Source organism: Aotus nancymaae, unplaced genomic scaffold, assembly GCF_030222135.1.
Source record: "Aotus nancymaae isolate 86718 unplaced genomic scaffold, 86718_ANA_hifiasm-v0.15.2.pri h1tg000004l, whole genome shotgun sequence".
Classification (NCBI taxonomy): Eukaryota; Metazoa; Chordata; class Mammalia; order Primates; family Aotidae; genus Aotus; species Aotus nancymaae.
Window position 1 is genome coordinate 64,961,727 of NW_026988415.1, and position 9,786 is coordinate 64,971,512.

Here is a 9,786-nt window from a genome sequence, read left to right on the forward strand (position 1 = left end):
TTTTGCATTTTTCTCATTTTCTCTTGCTGCCATCATGTAAGAAGTGCCTTTTGCCTCCTACCATGACTCTGAGGCTTCCCCAGCCATGTGGGACTGTAAGTTCAATTAAACCTCTTTTGCTTTCCAGTCTCAGGTATGTATTTATCAGCAGCAAGAAAATGAACTATTACAATTATAATAAACAAATCTGTGGAGAAACAAAGTAAGCTAATAACCTAACAATCATCTCCAATTAGCTTTTAGAAGAAAGTGTTTTTGTTACTAGTTGTGACTTATGGTCCACAAATCATTATAAACTGAAACCAAGTAATAAGTACCCTGATTATAAGAGTCTTAAAAGTAGTGCAGTTGTATTATTTTACCAATATTTCTAAATTCTTCCCTTATTCTTATGTATGTCATCAAAGTTTACTTTAATTGATAAATTATGTCTCCCATAGGCTGGGGAAAATTCATGATTTGGTGCTACAAAGTCTTTTAATTTTAACTGTATCAATAAATGAAGAGTGATAGCTATTGTTCAGGATGTTATTCATTACCATGTATTGTGTTTCCCAGGTTATCCCAGAGCTCTATGTGATTTAGTATTAGGAGAAGCTAGATTTTTTTCCTAAGCGAATGGTTAGATTTTATTTTTTATGAACACTGACTTTATAATTGGTCATGTGTCTCTTTTACAAAGTCTGAAATCTTGAACCAACTTAGAGTCTACTGGTAGCAAGTGTGGAGATAGTTTATGGTGTGCTTTGTGGGATTCGTTTTTATCATATCTCAATTTTTATGTCTTTGCCAATTTTATTATTATTATTATTTAACCTACTCTTAACTTATATTACCTTCTTATAACATTCTTCCTTTGAAACAATTTCCAGTCCTTTCTGGAACATTAGTGGAATCAAAAAATGAAAAATAAAGGACAGAGTGAACTGCAAACCTCAATTCTTTTTTAATTAGAGCTAGTGAAACTAAATTACTTCAGATAAACTACCATCAAGAGTTTTCCATGTCTGATTATATATCTGCAGAGTATTCCTATGCATTTTTAGAAACTAATCATTTAACAAATACTTAATGAACTACAACAATGAGAAATTTCTCCAAAGCTGTGTGGGAAGGCTGGATTTTGGAAGCAAAAACTGTGTTTCCTATCCTCCAAGATTCCACAGTATAAGTGACAAGTTAATTACTCATAAAATAATTAGAAAATATAGCATAGTATATGATTTACTGTTAATTTGTGTGAAAATTAAGAAGACAAATTAACCATAGGCTGAATCTGTTGGAGGTGATTTTCTGGTCCTTTCTTGATGGGCAAGTTTTGCTTAAAGCAGTGTCTCCCAAAATATTAAAATATGTCCTTGGAGACATACCAAGGTTGTTGTATTTTAGATGGTATGAAGAAAAGCTTAAAAATTAAAGCTATATATTCATTAAATCTTTCAAATATAATAAAATTAGCCATACAAATAGTTTATTTCTTAGAAAATATATCTTAAGAAGAGGCTAAAGTGGGTAACTAAATTTTAAATCCTGTGATTATTTAAAAAAAAAACTACAAAAGAAACTCCACAAAACTATAGAGGATATAAAAATAATAAAATCTGCAGAGGAACACTTGAGTGTCTGAAGTTCAGAAAATTTAAAGAGAGTACAGGAGGCAAGGGATTCCAAGAGAGAGAAGGAATATTGCCAAGTACATGAATGGAGAAAAAACTTGTACTGTTTGGGTAAAAGCGAGGACAAAATTTTGTCTGACCCATAAAGCATGGTAGGAAACAGAAGGAAAGAGCTTTGAGGATGGAGTTCTACAAAAATGTCTTAGAGTATACAAGTCCTGGGATACAGGAAATAATTGATAGGATATAAATAGAGTTGGAGAAGGAAAAATAAAATTATTATTGGGTACTTTCCATGTCCTATAACCATTCTAGGCAGCTTGCACACATCATCTAATTTAATTCATCAATCCTATGGAATAGGGACTAATATTATCTCCCATTTTAACCAGTAATGAATTGAAGCACAGAGAAATTAGTTAACTTCTCAAAGATTATAAACAAGGAAGTGGGAGAGGCAAGACTCACATCTCTCTAGAGCCTGCTTTCTTTCTACTATTCTCTGAATGATCACTGAGACAATAGTGCACAGAATGGATTGCAGGAGGGGGCAAAAGAAGAGGTGAAGACCTCTTTTAGAGGATAGATCATTATGTCTGAGGTAATTAGAGCCTGAATTGGAACAATAACAATAATTAAGATAAAGGGTAGTTCAAAAAATATTTTTCTCAAATAACTCTTAAAACTGTAATCAGCAAAATGAAAGAGGAAATGAATTTTCATGAATAAGAATAAATACATCTTTGAAAGGGTTCAATATTTGCATATTTTCCATTAAGACATTTTTAGAGTCATATGAGGAAGTATAACTTCTTTCAGGGAAAAATACATACTTTGTAGCTGGAAGAGAGGTTCTTTTTTTCTGAAACTCAAAGGCTTGTTTTGGAGACAGGTTTAGCACATGGCCAGTTCTTGAGGACCCCTGTGAGGAATCTGTAGTCTTGACAAGGAAAACGATTCACATAAAATGAATTTTTAATAAATTGTGTTTCAGAAAATGTTCATAAGAAGAGATTTTATTCAGTCAAATTACTGGCCATTTGGGTCAATGTGCTGTGAATTAACCAGAAAAATGAGATTTCAATAAATTGTGAGTGATCTCTTTGGTACCCATTTAGTCAAAGCCGTAAACAATGAGCAAGAGGCCAAGGAATGAGGCAAAGAATGGCATCTCTTGTCTCAGTTTTATACTTCAGACATTTTGCTATGAGACTTATTAAGTTTCATATGTGTTACCAGGATTGACTATTGGGAAAATAGTGGAATAGGTGAAGACTATATTTGCACCCTATTTCCCCTACTAGCCTTTTTGTTCAGCATTCTTCTCAAGAATATGGTATGTTTCCAGACACTCTGGATTTCTATTCTTACAAAATAATGTGGTCTGAATAGGCCCTTCATATTAAAACAGAAAAAAGTATTTAGGAAGAGAGCACTACAAACACAGAATAATAGGTTCTAACTGTCTGCAATTTTAGGCACTGACAAGCAATGGAAGACTTTCCAAATCAACATTCCTCAAATAAGTAATACCTTTTTTCAAAATAAAGTGTTGAATGAATACTTCACATATTCATTAAAATAATAAATTTGTTACATATTAATAAAAATAACACATTTTTATAAAATATAACTACTTTAACAAAATAGAAGAAGAGTGACAGTGTTTTACATTTTTGCAAACTTTTAAATCTCTGGCTTAACAGAAGATAGTTGGATTCTCATATCTTGTTTTACATTCAATCTGTTGTAATATGTTGTTTTAGTTTCAACATTGGGAAAAATCTGGCCTCACATGTGTATGTAGATAAAAAAAGGGAGAAGTGTTTTAATAGCCTTTTCAGAAAAATGTACAAATTTTTTCTTTCATACCATACCAAAACTAGATAAGCAGCAGCTTTTTACAAGATAATTTCAGTGTGGATTCTGAAAACATACTGATGAACATTTTCTATTCTATTTCAATATAATTCATTGGTCTATCTTATACTTTTAATGATTCTTTTAAGTGTGCATTATTGATAACAACTTGCTTTGGTCTTTTGGAAAATATTGGTTCACTGATTTAGGCAAATGTTGACATAGTTTACCATACAGTATCACAAATACATCACATTTGTTACTATCACTACTAGTCTCATCAGAAAACTAATTAATAAAAAGCTGTGAAGTTCATGTTGAGGGGTGCAGATTTTTCAAAGTTCTAATTTTAACTTGAAAATTCAATTTTTATCATTGGCAACAAATACTTGTCAATATTTGTTTATCTGGGAACGTCTTTTCATCTTCATTTCTGAAAAATAGCTTTACTTTATATAGAATGATTGGCTGTTTTTTCTAGTCAATTCACTATACAAGAGATACTAAAGGAATACAGATACTAAAGTAATAAAAACCCACATGAAAAACCCAAAAGTGCCAGTAAATGTAAGTAAACATAAAAAAGATAACATAATAGCATATACCTTCTTCTTCCTTCTCTTAACTTAAAAAATAGTGCATAAAGTCAAATGAAAATAATCATATTATTCGGCTGTAACATATATAAAAGAAATATTTCACAATAATAGCACTAGGAAGGTGAATGGGAGCTCAGATATATTAGAGTAGGAAAATGACCCCTGATAGTAATTTTGAAACACAGGAGAAAGTAAAGATAACCAGAAATTTCAAATGAGAAGAATTTTATTTAAAAATGTATGAATATATAAATGTTCTTGTCTCTCATCTCTTTCAAAAGACATAAAAACACAACACAATAATGACAACAATGTAATGCTGGATTTATCACATACATATACCTAATGGATATAATAATAACACAAAAGAGGAGAAAACACAACAATATAATAGTAACATTCTATATCTCATGGAAATTAATTTTGTATAAGTCTAAGTGGAATCTGAAAAAGTTAGAATATATATGTGTGTGTGTATGTGTGTGTGTATATATATATATACACAGAGAGAAACAACAAAAAGCCTCAAATATATATATATATATGTATACATATATATATAGTGAAAACTAATTAAAATGATTAAAAAATTACAATAAAAAGTTCCTCACTTACTGCAAAAAAAAAAAAAAAAAAAAAAAATGTAAAGAAGGAGGTGTCTGGCAAGATGACCAAATAGTAACAGCTCGAGTCTATAGCTCACAGCAGGATCAACACAGAAGGTGAGTGATTTTTGCATTTTCAACTGAGGTACCAGGCTCATCTCACTGGGACTGGTTAGACAGTGGGTACAGCCCATGGAGGGCAAGCCAAAGCAGGGTGGGGTATTGCCTCACCCAGGAAGTGCAAGACATTGGAGAACTCCCTCTCCTAGCCAAGGGAAGCCCTGAGGGACCTTGCCGTGAGGAGCAGTGCATTCCAACCCTGATATTATGCTTTTCTCATGGTCTTCACAAACTGTAGACCATGAGATTTCCTCTGATGCCTGCACAACCAGGGCCCTGGGTTTCAAGTAACAAAACTGGGTGGACATTTGGGCAGAAAATGAGGGAGCTGCAGGAGTTTTGTTTTCTTACCCCAGTGGCACCTCAAACGTCAGCAAGACAGAACTCTTCACTCCCCTGGAAACAAGGTTGAACCTAGGGGGCCAAGTGGTCTAGCTCAGTGGATCCCACCCAGATGGAGCCCAGCAAGTTAAGATCCACCAGTAAGAAATTCTCTCTGGCAACACAGCAGTCTGAAGTCCACCTGGGATAATCAAGCTTGGTGGGGGTAAGGACATCTGCCATTACTGAGGCTTGAGTAGGTGGTTTTCTCCTAACAGTGTAAACAAAGCTGCCAGGAAGTTCGAACTGGGCAGAGCCCACCTCAGCTCAGCAAAGCTGTTGTAGCCGGACTGCCTCTTTAGAATCCTCCTCTCTGGGCAGAGCATCTCTTAAAGAAAGGCAGAATTCCGATTCAATGGCTTATAGATAAAACTTTCATCTTCCTGAGACAGAGCACTTGGCAGAAGGAGCAGCTGTGGGTGCAGCTTCAACAGACATAAACATTCTTGCCTGCTGGCTCTGAAGAGAGCAGTGGGTCTCCCAGTAAAGTGCTTGAGCACTGCTAAAGGACAAGCTGCCTCCTCAATTGGGTCCCTGAATCCAGTGCCTCCTGATGGGGAGACATCTCCCAATAAAGGTTGACAGACACCTCACAGGAGAGCTACGGCTGGCATCTGGTGGGTGGCCTCTGGGATGAAGCTTCCAGAGGAAGAAACAGGCAGCAATCTTTGGTCTGGAGTGGACCTCCAACAAACTCCAGCAGCCCTGCAGCAGAGGGGCCTGACTGTTAGAAGGAAAACTAACAAACATAACGGAATAGCATCAACATCAACAAAAAGGGCATCCACACAGAAACCCCATCTGAAGATCATCAGCATCAAAAACCAATGGTAGATAAATCCACAAAGATGAAAAAAAAAAAGCACAAAAAGACTGAAAATTCCAAAAAACAGGAATTCTCTTCTCCCCCAAAGAATCAAAACTTCTCACCAGCAAGGGAACAAAACTGGACAGAGAATGAGTTTGACAAATTGATAGACGAAGGCTTCAGAAGGTGGGTAATAATAAACTCCTCTGAGCTAAGAGAGCATGTTCTAACCCAGTATAAGGAAGTTAAAAACCATGTAGAAAGGTTAGAGGGAATACTAAGTAGAATAACCAGTTTAGAGAAGAACATAAATGACCTGATGGAGCTGAAAAACACAACACAAGAACTTTATGAAGAATACACAATTATCAATAGCCAAATTGATCAAGTGGGAGAAAGGATATCAGAGACTGAAGATCAACTTAATGAAATAAAGTATGAAGACAAGATTAGAGAAAAAAGAATGAAAAGGAACAAACAAGGCCTCAAAGAAATATGGGACTATCTGAACAGAACAAACCTATGTTTAATTGTTGTACCTGAAAGTGATGGGGTGAATGAAACCAAGTCGGAAAACACTCTTTAGGACATTATCCAGGAGAACTTATAGCACTAAATGCCCACAGAAGAAAGGGGGAAAGAACTGAAATTGACACCCTAACATCATGGTTAAAAAAATTAGAGAAGCAAACAAATTCAAAAGCTAGCAGAAGACAAGAAATAACTAAGATTGAAGTAGAACTGAAGGAGACAGAGACATGAAAAATCCTTCAACAAATCAATGAATCCCTGAGCTGTTTTTTCTTAAAGATCAGCAAAATACACTGCTAGCCAGATTAATAAAGAAGAAATAGAGAAAAATCAAATAGACCTAACAAAAATGATAATGGGGATATCACCACTGATCCTACAAAAATAAACTGCCATCAGAGAATACTATAAACACTTCTATGCAAATAAACTAGAAAGTGTAAAAGAAATGGATAATTCCTGGAAACATATACCCTCCCAAGACTAAACCAGGAAGAAGTAGAATCCATTAATAGACCAATAACAAGCTATGAAATTGAGGCAGTAATTAATAGCCTAACAACCAAAAAAAAAGCCCATGACCAGGAGGATTCACAGCAGAATTCTACCATAGGTACAAAGAGGAGCTGGTAGCATTTCTTCTGAAACTATTCCAAACAATACACAAAGAAGGACTCCTCCCTAACTCATTTTATGGGGTCAGCATCATCCTGATACCAAAACCTGGCAGAAACACACCAAAAAATAAAAATTTATGCTAATATCCCTGATGAACATAGATGCAAAAATTCTCAATAAAATACTGGCAAACCAAATCCAGCAGCATATCAAAAAGCTTATCCACCACTATCAAGTTGGCTTCATCCCTAGGATGCAAGGCTGCTTCAACATACACAAATTAATAAATGTAATCCATCACATAAACAGAACCAGTGACAAAAAACACAAGATTATCTCAATAGATGCAGAAAAAGCCTTCAATAAAATTCAACACTGCTTCGTGCTAAAATCTCTCAAGAAACTAGGTATTGATGGAGTGTATCTCAAAATAATAAGAGCTATTTATGGCAAACTGGCAGCCAATATCATACTAACTGGGCAAAAGCTGGAAGCATTCCTCTTGAAAACCTTCACAAGACAAGGATGCCCTCTCTCACCACTCCTATTCAACATACTATTGGAAGCTCCAGCCAGGGCACTCAGGCAAGAGAAAGAAATAGAGGGTATTCAAATAGGAAGTCATATTGTCACTGGTTATATATTTAGAAAACCCCATCATCTCATCCAAAATCTCCTTAAGTTGATAAGTAACTTAAGTAAAGTCTCAGGATACAAAAGCAATGTGCAAAAGTCACATGCATTCCTATACACCAATAATAGATCAATAGCAAAGACTTGGAACTAACCCAAATGTCCATCAATAATAGACTGCATAAAGAAAATGTGGCACATATACACCATGGAATACTATGCAGCCATAAAAAAGGATGAGTTCATGTCCTTTGCAGGGATATGGATGAAGCTGGAAGCCCTCATTCTCAAACTAACACAGAAACCAAAATCCAAACACCACATGTTCTCACTCATAAGTGGGAATTGAACAATGAGAACACATAGACACACAGAGGGGAACATCAGACACCCAGGCCTATTGAAGGGTGGGGGAATAGAGGAGGGATAGCATTAGGAGAAATACCTAATGTAGATGATGGGTTGATGGGTGCAGTAAAGCACCATGGCACATGTATACCTATGTAACAAACTTGCATATTCTGCACATGTATCCCAGAACTTAAAGTATAATTTAAAAGAGGAAAATAAAAAAGGTAAAGAGAAACATAAAGAGAAAATGGGACATATTTCATACTATCCAAAGCAATCTACAGATTCAATGCAATCCCTATGAAAACACCAATGACATTCTTTACAGAAATAGAAAAAAAAAATCCTAAAATTCATATGAAACCTCAAAAGACCCCAAAGAGTTAAAATAAAATAATTCTAGGCAAAAAGAGGAAAGCTGAAGGCATTACACTCTCTGTCTGCACAATATATTACAAAGCTATAATAATCAAAATAGCATGGCAGTGGTATAAAAGAGAAACACAGATAAATAAAACAAAATAGAGAATCCAGAAATAAATCCATGCATTTAGAGTTAACTCAGTTTTGACAAAGGTGCCAATAACATACATTGAGGAAACAATAGTCTATTCAATGCATTCATTGAATAGACTATTCTATTCATACTAGGAAAACAGGATATCCATATGCAGAAGAATGACACTAGACCCTCTATCTTGCCATATACAAAAATCAAATCAAAATAGACAACCAAATTAAATCTAAGACCTGAAACTATTAAACTACTAGAAAAAAAGATGGAAAAACTCTCCAAAAAACTTTATAGGACAATGATCTGAGCAAAGATTTCTTGAGTAAGACCTAAAAAGCACAGGCAACCAAAGCAAAAATGCATAAATGGGATTATATCAAGCTAAAAAGCTTCTGCTCAGCAATGGAAACAATCAACAAAGTGAAGAGATGATACAGAGAATCAGAGAAAGTATTTACCAACTACCTATCTAACAATAAAAATATATAAGAAGCTCAAACAACTCAATAGGAGAAAAAACACACAAATAATCAGATTTTTTAAATGGGCTAAAGACTTGAGTAGACATTTTTCAAAAGAAGACATACACATGGTAAACAGGTATATGAGAAAGTGGTCAACATCACTAATTGTCAGAGAAATGCAAATCAAAACTACACTATCATCTCATCCCACTTAAAATTAACTTTATCCAAAGGATAGCCAAATAAAATGCTGTCCAGGATGTGGAGAAAGAGGAATGTTCATACTCTGTTGGTGGGAATGTAAATTATTACAACCACAATGGAAAACAGTAGGAGGTCCTACGAAAACTAAAAATAGAACTATCACTTTATCCAACAATCCCACTGCTGGGTATATATCTAAAAGAAAGGAAACAAGTATATGAAAGATATGTGCACTCCCATGTTTATAGCAGCACTATTCATAATAGCCAAGATATGGAATCAACCTAAATGTCCATCAACAGATGAATGGGAGGGGAGGGCAAGGTGGCCAACCAGACACAACCAGATGGAACTGATCCCACAGAGGGACCCAGACAACTGGCATGTTGCTAACAGATCTTCAGAGAGAAGGCACTGAGAGTGGATATATGGAAGATACAGAAGTTGGGTTGAAGGGAGAGAAAGTTGGGAAGTCTACACAG